This window comes from Crotalus tigris, unplaced genomic scaffold (genome assembly GCF_016545835.1).
Source record: "Crotalus tigris isolate CLP2741 ecotype Arizona unplaced genomic scaffold, ASM1654583v1 scf7180000020061.372373, whole genome shotgun sequence".
NCBI classification, from domain to species: Eukaryota; Metazoa; Chordata; class Lepidosauria; order Squamata; family Viperidae; genus Crotalus; species Crotalus tigris.
Window position 1 is genome coordinate 34,107 of NW_024097840.1, and position 12,994 is coordinate 47,100.

General features: G+C 37.7%; 1 long non-coding RNA gene across 1 annotated transcript in view; it reads left to right on the forward strand.

Moving 5' to 3' along the window:
- The window catches only part of LOC120318091, a 42,778-nt gene that overhangs the window by 13,197 nt on the left and 16,587 nt on the right, over positions 1-12,994 (forward strand). The window contains exon 2 of the long non-coding RNA XR_005559408.1: positions 5,566-5,722. This is a non-coding gene — a long non-coding RNA (uncharacterized LOC120318091). The remainder of the gene's footprint in view (positions 1-5,565; positions 5,723-12,994) is intronic.

The window sequence follows — 12,994 nt, forward strand, 5'->3', positions numbered from 1 at the left end:
CCCACTACACACTTCCCTCCATATAGATGCAGTTCCATTGAGGACCACTCGCTGAGTACGGCCGGTCAGCCAGCTACGGATCCATCTGGTGGTGGTTCTGTCTACCCCACATTTTTCTATCTTGTCAAGTAGTAGGTTGTGATCTACTTTATCAAATGCCTTACTGAAGTCCAAGTAAATTATGTCCACAGCATTCCTCTGATCCACTAATTTTGTCACTTGGTCAAAGAATGCAATAAGATTTGTCTGGCATGATCTATTTTTGACAAACCCATGTTGGCTTTTAGTAATGACTTTGTTTGCCTCTAGGTGTTCGTTGATTCGTTGTTTGATTATCTTTTCCAGGATCTTCCCAGGTATTGAGGTCAGGCTGATAGGTCTGTAATTTCCTGGATCCATTTTTTTTCCTTTTTTGAGGATGGGAACTACATCAGCTCTTTTCCAGTCCTCTGGTAGTTCCCCTGTGTTCCAGGATCTTTGAAAAATATAGTTCAGTGGCTCCGATATCACATCTGCCAGTTCCTTGAGAACTCTGGGGTGTAATCCATCTGGTCCTGGCGATTTGAACTCATCTAGGCTGGACAGGTGCTCCTAACCATTTTCTTGCCTATCTTAACTTGTGTTTCTGTTTTGTTTTTTATGGCACTATTTTTGATAGGTTGGTCTGTTTTTTCCCTTTGTGTAAAGACAGATGCAAAAAATGAGTTAAATAGTTCTGCTTTCTCCCTGTTGCTTGTCACCTTCTTGCCACTTCCACCCACTAATGGACCAATCATTTCCTTCACTTTTTTCTTGTTTTTTACATGTTGAAAGAAGCTTTTTTTGTTATTTTTGACTTTGGTCGCAAGCCTTAGTTCATTTTGAGCCTTGGCTTTCTTCACTTCATCTTTGCAGGCTCGGGCTATTTGCTGATATTCTGACTTAGTTATGTTCCCCTCTTTCCACTTTCTGTACTTGTCCTTTTTATCTTTCAATTTGTCAGAGAGTTCTTTATGCAGCCATGCTGGTTTCTTTTGAGAGCTGTTATTTTTCCTCTTTGTTGGTATTGTGCTAGACTGTGCTTTTATTATCTCATTTTTCAAAATTTCCCAAGCTTCTTGAGTTGTTTTCCCCTTGAGGATTCTCATCCATGGAATCCTTCCCAAGCCCTCTCTAAGTTTATTGAAATTAGCTCTCTTGAAGTCCAAGACTCTAGTTTGACTGTGTTCTATTGGTTGTGCTTCTATAATGTTGAATTCTAATATTGCATGATCACTTCCTCCCAGGGTTCCTATGGCTTCAACACCGTCTATCATTTCATCTCTGTTAGTGAGAATTAGATCCAAAATGGCTAATCCCCTAGTTCCCTTCTCTACTTTTTGGGAGACAAAGTTGTCTGCTAGGTTTGCCAGGAACCTGTTTGATCTTCCACTTGGTGCGGAGTTTGTCTCCCAGTTGATGTCAGGGTAGTTAAAGTCCCCCATTACTATTGTGGTGTGCTTCCTACATACCTTAGTTAGCTGACTAGCAAAAAGTTCATCTATTTCCTCTGTTTGGTTGGGTGGTCTGTAGTATACACCTATGGCAATGTCATTTCCCCCCCCCCCTTTTATATTGACCCAAATGCATTCAAGACAGTTTTTATCATTGTTGTACTCTATTTCTGTGGAGATGTAGTTATTTCTTATATAGAGAGCAACTCCACCTCCTCTTTTATTTGGTCTGTTTCTTTTAAATAATTTAAATCCCTCTAGCTGTGTGTTCCATGTGTGAGTTTCATCCCACCATGTTTCCGTAATGGCAACAATATCGTATCTGCCCTCGTTAACCTGAATTTCTAGTTCACCCTGTTTGCTGTTCATACTCTGTGCATTGGTGTATAAACATTTGAGTCCTTTGTGGGTGGCCCTGTGTTTCCTTTCTACATAACCTGTGTGGTGCCTGAGTTCCCCTATTGTCTTACCACCTATTTGGTTAGTGCACTTTATGTGGCACTCGCTATTAGAGGCTTCATTTTGATTGGTAGCAAGGTTGGTATTCTTGTCCACACACACATCTATGCTACATGCACTGATAGCCCTATAGTTTTTAAATTGCCGGGGACAGGGTTGTTCCATATCAATTAACTCCCTGTCCCTGCTGTTTAGTTTAAATTTCCCTCCAGAAAATCTGTGAATTTATAGCCGAGTAACTCAGTCCCTTTTTTTGATGGATGCAAACCATCTCTTTTGTACATCTTTTGATTGGACCAGCTACTGACATCGTGACTAATATATCCGAAGCCTTCCCCTTTACACCACTCCTTTAGCCACATATTGAATTGTGCTATGCGCTGGCCTTTTCCGTTTTGCTCCTTATACACTGGTAAAACCTCTGAGAAAGTAAGCCTACAGCCTATTCTGCTAAGTTCCTTCCCCAAGCTCTGGAAATCATTCTGCACAGAGAGTACATCTTTTTGGGACAGATCATTAGTGCCAAGATGTACAATAGCCTCCACATCACAGTCCTTGCTGCCATTCTTGATTATTTTAGAAATACGCTTCTTGTCCCTACTGGCAGTAGCACCTGGAAGACACCTGACCTCTTTCAAAGCCTCTGTGTCCTTTCCTAAATTTACATCCCTTATAATTGAATCACCTACCAGAAGGTAGCTTCTCTTTTTGGGAGCCTTTCTATTCTTGCATGACTGATGTGCAATACCTGATTCACACTTCTCCCTGTCAAAATCTAGTTGTTCATCTCGGACCACAATCCCCTGCTTATTTGAGTTATCTTCACAAATACCTTTACCAGTCTCCTTAATGTCCCTATTAAGGTCAGCAAGGGCACTGTAGCTGTTGTGCAGGGACACAGCGAAAGCTTTGTGTTTATGGTTCACAGCTCTCACCCTGCCAGATCCCACGGTTGTCCACACTGCCCTTTTCCTGCAGGATCTTTGTGGTAAAGGGGGCTGATAGCAGGGAGGCTTACTAGAGTAGAGGGGCTGAACTGGACACCTAATTTCTGCCCGAAGAGCACGGATTACAGACCCTAGGTAAATGATCTGTCCTTGTAGGCTAGTGATTTGTTTACAGATAGGACAGTTTCCAAGTTTGAAAAGGGTACTGCGAAAAACAGCTGCAAAGCAGGTGTTGCACTGAACTAAGCCGGACATCTTAGATACAGGGGATGTCAGACACACTTGCCCTGAATGTACTGCTACTGTTTGTGATTTTTAGTTATCTAATTATATAATTCGCAGCCCGACCGAAGTTGGAATGGGGTTTAAATAGAGTACAATACACTATAAATATAATGGAGATCCAATCAGGGCCTTGCTACTTTCCTGGTGGATTCTCCCAAAACTTACAGTTTAAGCAGCAGCTGGTGGGATGTAGCACGTTCCAGCAGCCCGACCGAAGTTGGAATGGGGTTTAAATAGAGTACAATACACTATAAATATAATGGAGATCCAATCAGGGCCTTGCTACTTTCCTGGTGGATTCTCCCAAAACTTACAGTTTAAGCACAGCTGGTGGGATGTAGCACGTTCCAGCAGCCCGACCGAAGTTGGAATGGGGTTTAAATAGAGTACAATACACTATAAATATAATGGAGATCCAATCAGGGCCTTGCTTCTTTCCTGGTGGATTCTCCCAAAACTTACAGTTTAAGCAGCAGCTGGTGGGATGTAGCACGTTCCAGCAGCCCGACCGAAGTTGGAATGGGGTTTAAATAGAGTACGATACACTATAAATATAATGGAGATCCAATCAGGGCCTTGCTTCTTTCCTGGTGGATTCTCCCAAAACTTACAGTTTAAGCAGCAGCTGGTGGGATGTAGCATGTTCCAGCAGCCCGACCGAAGTTGGAATGGGGTTTAAATAGAGTACAATACACTATAAATATAATGGAGATCCAATCAGGGCCTTGCTACTTTCCTGGTGGATTCTCCCAAAACTTACAGTTTAAGCAGCAGCTGGTGGGATGTAGCACGTTCCAGCAGCCCGACCGAAGTTGGAATGGGGTTTAAATAGAGTACGATACACTATAAATATAATGGAGATCCAATCAGGGCCTTGCTTCTTTCCTGGTGGATTCTCCCAAAACTTACAGTTTAAGCAGCAGCTGGTGGGATGTAGCACGTTCCAGCAGCCCGACCGAAGTTGGAATGGTTTATCTGCAAACTTTATTGTGTAATGTTTGTTCATCATTTAAATTTTGACGTTTGAAAACTCTAGAGAAAGTGAAATGATTTTCTAATTAATCTCAAAGTGGAATATGGGATGTATATTACATACATAAAGATTTGTCCCCATTCCTGAAGTGAATAGTAAAGCCCAACTAATACAAATAATTTTGCTCTTTTTTATTTCCCCCCAAAGGCTAATAGGAATTATGTAGAGAATAAAATAGAGCAGTCATAAATCAGTCTCCATTAGAATTACAAGGAACTAGACAGTCTCAGAGCCCTAGGTTTCAGCAAGAAGCCCACCCCAAACATTAGGGTTCAAAAAGCTGACTACTGCACACAGGCAAGCATAAGATTCATAGCTTCAAGGCAAATCTGTCACCAGCAAGGAATCTGTTTTCTTAAATGCTCAAGATTTTCATAGTCTTTATGTGGGTATAGCTGAAATTAAGAAGACTTAGGATCCATTCTTGTACCATCAGGAGCCTTTTCCTCTAGGCAGTGACTCATTTTCTAACTTCTGCTTTCCATCAGTTGGCACCTATTTTCTCAGGTTTTGAGGCACCTTTCTTCCAGTTTCAGGTCTGAATTCTCTGTATCAGAATCAGGAGAAATGGGCCCTGTGTCTTATTTTCTCCATGCTGATTCTAGAGATTGCTTCCTCAGCATTTGAAATGCTACATTCATCAGCTTGGTCATTTTCTGAAAAAGATTGTGTGTCTCACTAGACCCTTAGATGTTTATATAATACAAGGGAGAGCTCTTTTTTAGGACCAGTGAGTACAGGTGGAATGTTGAGAACCCCCAAAATCATCTGTCCTGGAATTTACCCAGAAGGCAAAATGTGAGTTTATGCCTTATCATTTTCTAGGTGATGCCTTTCTCAACAAGTTTTCTTGGAGAACCCTTGAAATAATGTTCATGTCTCAGGGAAGACATACATAAAAATAGGAATAAAGAGAGGAAAACTTGATACTCAGTCCACATTTTACAAAAGCAAAGCAGAGGGCTATCTGCTGAGGCACAGCACAAAACATTTCCCACCACATAAATTGCTAGCATAAACTATATTTATATTTTTAATTATGATTTCTCACAGAATGCTAGGTTTCTGTGGAACCCCAGCTGAAAAAGGCTACTCTAGTACCAGCAGTACTTTATCTCAGTTTATCTTTGAGTTGCTTCAAAGTGAGATGGGTGGCAAATAAAGCAAATAAATAAATAATTCTTCATTTTATAAAATCTTTTTGTATCATTGGATATACTTCCAAACAAAGCCATACACACCTGTAACTTATAAAATACTAAAAATGCCTATGAGTGCTGCTTTTGTGTATATAGGTAATGCTAGAGGCAAGCTTTGTTAGCATGTCAGCTTCTACTTAATTTTAAATATTTGTTTTTAAATATAACAGGTGAAGCAGAAGAACTGAACTGCTTCTTCAATGAAGAGCATCTCATCTCTGCATCACAAAGTGCCTTGAGGCAAAGTGCAACCTTACACAGTTCTATTATGAACTATTTATCTACATAATACCATTCATGTTGTGCACTCTATTTCATCATAGAAAGGTAAAGTATATATAATATACTATGCCATATGTTTTGTGGATTGTCTTGGTACTAACAGATTACTGCCCTTCCACCCCAATGAAAGCAGATCAAGGAAGTTTCATTTGGAGACATAGATAACACATTTTTATTTTATGTATAAAAGCAATATGTAACAAATTTAAGCTTGTCCACAGCTGTAGATCAGAGACATCAGCAAGTTGCTGAGGCTTTGAATATAGAAATCTGAACATTCTCAGCTTCCTTTTAAAACTAAGTTTTACTAAGAGTGTACCTTTTAAAATAGGAGATCAGAAAAATATACTGTATGCATTATCTGGAATTTCTAATCTCCTTAAAGCAACATAGGTAATGTGATTTGGAAATGTTGTTGTCATGGTTCCGACAGACAGAGATGAATAAAGCAGAACTCAAGGCTTGCAAATTCCTCAAAGAACATGTTTATTAGTTACAAAGTATTGGCATGATCAAGAGTGAAACCAAGTCTGGATACAAAAGTAACAATTTTACAATACAAAGTTAAATATCCCACCCATAAAAACTATACAAGCAACTACATTCTCCAATATGATTATTTAATGGATTTTTTATGCAACGGCCAGTCTCAGGAGTAGCCAATGACCTTGGTTCCCACAGGACAAAAGATTATTTTGACTAGCGAAGTACATGGGCAACCCCCTCCCCCATTCTATGTGGCAACCTAGAATGAGAAGGAAAATGGCTGCAGCCATGCTCATTTGTAGAGTTAACAGTTGTCTTAGTCACTGACAATCAGAATCAAAACTGGCAGCTCAGCATGTTGTCTTTACATAAACAAATAGGTGTCAGTCATATTGAAACAATTGGTTTAAGTATAGGAAATTTTTTCAGAAGGGCACTAGTGATTCACCTATATTAAAACAATTGACTTATGTTCAGGGAGCTATCTCAGGAAGGTACCAGTGCCTCAGCTACCCAGAATTATAGTCATCATACTTTAAAAACAAATAACTCCTGAAAACCCATACTTTTCCTACTAGCAAACACCATAATTTGTCAAATCAGAGAGAATCTACTGTGCAATATGGATAATAAGGATAAAAGAAGAATTTGTACTTGTTTTGTGTAAGTTAGTGCACCTGCTAAATGTGGGCTATTACTGCAAAAATGTTAATTTGCTCAAACATAATAATTTATATTGATTGTTATGAGTAATTTTGGTACTCAACATCATTGAAACTGCAGTTTGGCACAGCTATGTTAGTGAAGAGTGAAAACATGGTGCTTTGCACCTGTGCTCCTGATTAATGCAAATTTTAATAGGTTGTTAAAATTAGACATCTCCAGGCTATCTGGTTATTGACCCCTGCTGCTATGTGTTTATGTGTGCAAAAGTTCCTAGTATTGTTTTTATCTTTTTATCTGTTTACTAATAGAAAAGTATATTTATTATAGAAAGTATTCATGTTATATACATTATTGATTGGAAAGATTGGTATGCAGCTGCTTTGTGTTTTACGCATCATTTCAAGGGATGATTTGATCATTCTCAATTTGTTTGAAACTTAACCTTTCAATTTTTTTTAAAAAATGTTTTATTTGCACAAGGATAAAAAAGGAAAAGAAAACCACGGACATTTGCAACTCTCTCAGACTAATCAAAATTATTTTTAAGAATATCATCATATACATTTATATCAGTGGTGGGATTCAGCCAGTTCGCATCACTTCGGCAGAACTGGTAGCTAATTTTTTGTTGCCCAGGCCCAGAATGGACTTCTGGAAGTGGCATCCACACAGAGAACTGGTTGTTCACATATTTGAATCCCACCACTGATTTAATATCCTTAATTCTTAATATAATACATTTAACAAAACATTACATAGATAAACTATTTTATGGAATTTTAACAAATACATAGACAACCCAAGCAATAGAACACTTCTTCACCTAGAAAGAGAAGTCAGTTCCACCTTATATAACTGACAGAGAATGGTATCCTTCCAATCTTGTAGAATTATTATTTTGCAACCATGAAAGCACACAATATACAATTTTGTTATTCCTTATAATTTCCAAAATAAAAAATAAGTATTTATAAATCAGTCTTCTAGAACAAAGCTAATATATAAAATATCATACCACTTTAGTCCTAGGTAAGGAGCTTGGTTACAATAATAAGCGAATGGAGTTGGATGGGCAACAAATTTAATAAATATATTTTTTTAAAAAATAATCTCATTTTTTTCTAAATCAAATTAACTTCTTGGCATAGAAAATGCAATCTCTATTTGTAATGTAATGCATATCTTGCATCACACACACACATATACACAAACACACATACACACGGAGAGAGAGAGAGAGAGAGAGAGAGAGAGAGAGAGAGAGAGAGACAGAGAGAGAGAATTTAAAAGAACATTTTGTGTAGCATATTAACAATGGGATAGATGTAAGAACGAACATAACAAAAGTTCCAGAATCCTGAAATAGATTCTTTTTTTTTTTTTTTTACAATCCTAATGTCTTTCCTAGTGTAGAAACCCTCAGTATCATGATGTTAATTATTTATTTCTTACAACAGTGTTAAAATATATGTTTGGGCTCCAGAGAAACAAAGCAATATATTTCCTGTAATCTTAAAACAGTGTAGTCATATATCATAGCATACCAATTCTCCATGAGGCAGTCTCCTTAAAGTTGTGTTTCTCCACCTCAGTAATTTTGAAGGGTGTAGACTTCAACTCCCAGAATTCTGAGAGTGAAATTCTACACCTCTTTAAAGTTACTGAGATTGAAAAACATTGCTTTAGAGCATCCATCTTCAATCTTTTCTTTCAAATAGTATTGCACTTCTGATTTTATAATAATCCTAAACAATATAGTCCAAAGGCTGCTACACACTCTGAAACCTTTGCCAGTAAGGGCATCAGTAATCCTGACCACTGATTTTCTGGCCATCTATGAACTTGGCTAGTTCTTTCAATGGTTCCATGTTCCTGTAATTCTTTAAAGGATAGATTTTAATCTGATTTATACTGTTACTCCTATCTACATTTAAGGAAAAGGCTTGCAGAACTTACCATTTTTATCTGTCTTTAATTCATCTGGTGATCCTCTAATAGATAAACCATTGATTTCAGCTGTAATGGAGGGGAGAAATAGGGTATCATTCATGTATTACTAACACCCTGATACTGAAAACTGCTGATAAGTTCAGCACAATCACTATGGATACAAAGGGAAGCAATCTGAGAGATCATTTATAACAGGGGTGTCAAACTGCCGGCCTCAGGGCCGGATGCGTCATACGGAAGCCGCGCCCACCCCATTGCCCACCCCGGATGCTTATAAATCAGACATGTCAAACTCACGACATCACGTGACATCACGCAACATAAAACTCTCCTGATATGTTGCGTGATGTCACGTGATGGTGTGAGTTTGACATGTCTGATTTATAAGCATCCTTGCAATGTTTCCTGCATTTCAAAGCTTCTGAAGGTGATATGGCAGCATATGAGTAGAAGACGAGAGATTCTAGAAGTTGGTATGGGAATGAGTCAAGAGTTCTCCCAATAGGAAAATGTATTACACAGAAGCTCGACACTGTTCTCAAATAAACTGCTGGGCAACCAGAAAAAAACCTGACCTTGTTCTAATAAGCTAGTTGCAAACTTATATTACCACATGGGTCTGGAATCAATTCTGAATTGATATAATGCCTTCTTGTGAAGTCTTTCAATTATCCTGTTCAGTGCATCATCTCTTTATCTCCGTGTAGCTTCCTTGATGTCCCACAATTAATAAAATCCCAGAAGAAGACATAATGAAGGACCATTGTCCTACTTGACTGGGAAGAGTAGGTATGACTGGTAGGTTCTTAGAGTGGAAAGATATTATGTAATGGGGGGGGGGAAGAACCCCACAAGCAGTTAAAAACGATCTATCCTTCCCACAATAAAATAGAATCAAAGAGTTGGAAGGGGCTATTTAGGACAAGTATAATTTCAAAATGTGTTTTCTTGCCTTTGAGAAATGTTATATAACATAAAAGCACACATTAATGCCAGAGCAGAAGCCAGTAAAAGAAACCTTTTAAAGAAGGCTTGAACAAATGGCCTTTATATATGTTATAACCTTTGTGTTTTCACTCAATGTACAGCCATTAGTTTATACTAGGCAGCAAATAGAAATTTTGAGGGCTACTGAACACTTTGTGCTTTTCCTGTAACCTTTCTGCAAAGTTATTTAGTACTTGTGTTTCTATAATTGAGATGCATTGGGAAAAATCCTTTGCTCAATGGGTCCTAAAACTCAAGCTTTTGCTATGTCATTCTCACACTGGGAGGAAATATAATACATGCAGGGAGGGTGACTAGCTTGCAAAGGTTTATCCTACTTTTTGGGGGATTTTTTATAAAGAAATTGTAGCCAGGTTATGCACTTTTGCCCTATCTCAAGGAAGAATCAGATCACAGTTCTTGAAGGAACAAAAAGAATAATTATTGTAGCCTTTCTATCATTCTTTGAACACTGAGAAATTCCAGATGATTAAGAAAAGAGAAAATACGTTTTGTTCTATTCTCTAGACTATACATTCTGACTTTTACAGTGTACAAAGGAAACAATTTTAGTTCTTCCCACTTTATTTCAGATTTCATCAAAGGGAATGGAAATTGTTGGTGAATGATCGTTACTTTGGTAGGGAAAGTGGACAGTTTTGGTTTTTTTAAAAAAAATGATAGGAAAGACAGAAGAACAGCTCCTTTTCTGTACTTGACTAGAAGGTCTCAACTAATTTCATCCTTATTGTGAAGAAAGAGATCATTTTCTCCTCTCATTCTAGACATAGACATTAAGCAGGCTGTCAGCTGAATCTTGAACACTTGATAAAGCAATATAGTCTCTGTATTTGAAGGTAGAGGTTGGCCTAGAAGATGGATCTCAGGCCAAATGGCACTTGTGTAATCTCCAGCAACTACTTGAGATAGCTACCTCACTCTCTTCAATGGTAGGATGGGCTCTGGAGCTTCATTTGAGTTATATTTGTAACATCTATGGTTCCTTAGGAAAAAAAAAATCCACCTCCTTCTCTGTTGAAGTTGACACTTGTTTTACAAGAAAGTTGTCCCAACTGCAGGGTTTGGACAGAAAGTTTCTGCCTCCAGAAAGTTTCACTTCAATCTTTTTCAACTCAAATTCTTTTTTCAATTTTTTATAAAATTCTTTTTTTTTAATTTTAACATATTTTTCAGTTCATAAAATCCTTTTTTCAACTTTTTCAATTTTTTTCAATTTTTCAATTTCTTATTTCCCTAAGAAAAAAAAGGAGAATAGTGGTGATAGGAGATTCAGTTCCTAGGAGAACAGAAACTATAGTCTGCAGACCAGGCAGTCAGTCTAGGGAGGTATATAGTCTCCCTGGAGCAAAAATCAAAGATATAACTGAGTACTTTAATAAAATAATCAACCTCACAGATTGCTATCCCTTTCTTCGCCTACATGTGGGGACCAAAGACACAACAATGCATCTGAAAACAATAATGAGATTACAAACAGCTAGGGAAGAAAGTTAAAGAATTAGGAGCACAAGTGGTATTTTCATCTATATTTCCAGCAAAATGCCAACATCCAATGAGGGAGCAAAGGATTTTAGAAACAAACCACTGGCTTAAAAACTGGTGTCATCAACAGAGCTTCAGCTTCCTAGACCATGGTCTGCATTACCTAGATGAAGGGCTACTGGCGAGGGATGGACTACACTTCATAAGAACTGGAAAGAATATATTTGGGAAAGGACTGGCTCATCTTATCAAAAGCACTTTAAACTAAAAATGAGGTGGGGGGGGGACTTCATGACCTATGGAATCTAATTCCAAGCAAAAACCACTAGATAACTAATCACATAAGGAGGAAGAGAGTAAAGAGAAAAAAGAAATTAAAAAAAGAAAAACATAATGAAATAGAGAGTGATGGAAAGGATTGAAATCCCAATTACAAAGTAGAAGATACAAGAAACATACCCAAGACCAATTAATGCTCAAAGTTTAGGGAACAAGCAGGGTGAATTTGAAGTATTAGGACAAGAAGGCAAATATGATATAGTTGCCATTACTGAAACCTGGTGGGATGAAGCTGATGACTGGAATGTACTGATATAAACTATTCAAAAGAAACAGACTCAACAAAAGAGGAGGTGGAGTTGCATTATACATAAAAAATCACTATATCTCTACAGAAATACACAAAACCAAGGATGAAAACCTCCTTGAATCCATTTGTGTCAATATAAAAGGAAAAAAAGAATGACATTGCTATAGAAGTATACTACAGACCACCCAACCAAGCAGAAGAAATAGATGACCTCTTTGCTAATCAATTAACAAATGTATGTAGGCAACATACCACAGTAGTAATGGGAACTACCCTGATATTAACTGGGAGACAACTCTGCAGCAAGTGGGAGATTTCTAACCAACTTAGCTGACAACTTTGTTACCCAAAAGGTAGAAGAGGGAACTAGAGGAAAAGCTACTGTACACAAGACCTAATTCTTACTAATAGAGAAGAAGTGATAGAGGGAGTCGAAATTGCCGGAACCTTGGATGAGAGTGACCACATCATACTGGAATTCAATATAATGCAAACACAAGCAATAGAATATAATCCAACCAGTATCCTATACTTTAAAAGATCTGATTTTAACAAACTTGGAGAGAGTCTAAGCAAAATTTTATGGATAAAAATCCTAAAGAGAAAAACAACTCAAGTATGGGAAACACTGAAAAATACAATCATAAAAGCCCAGTCTAACACAATACCACTAAAAAAACACCAAGAAATCCAAGAAGAAACCAGCATGGTTGCACAAAGATCTCTCTGATAAACTGAAAGACAAAAAGGATAAGTACAAAAAATGGAAAAAAGAACATATAACTAAGGCAGAATATCAGCAAATAGCCTGAATCTGCAAAGATGAAGTCAGGAAAGCAAAGACTCAGATTGAACAAAAACTTGCAACAAAAGTCAAAGATAATAAAGTTTCTTTCAATATATAAATAACAAAAAAAAAGTCAAGGAAACAGTCGGTCCACGAAAGTGAGAAGATGGCAAGGAAGTAATAGGCAGTAGGGGGAAAAGCAGAGCTGCTTAACTCATTCTTTGCATCAGTCCTCAGAGAAAAAGAAATTATAGAACAACCTACCAAAAGACCACACCTGGAATACTGCAACCAAGATGTTGAGACCTTGGAAAAAGTTTAGAGAAGAGCAACTAAAATGACCAAAGGA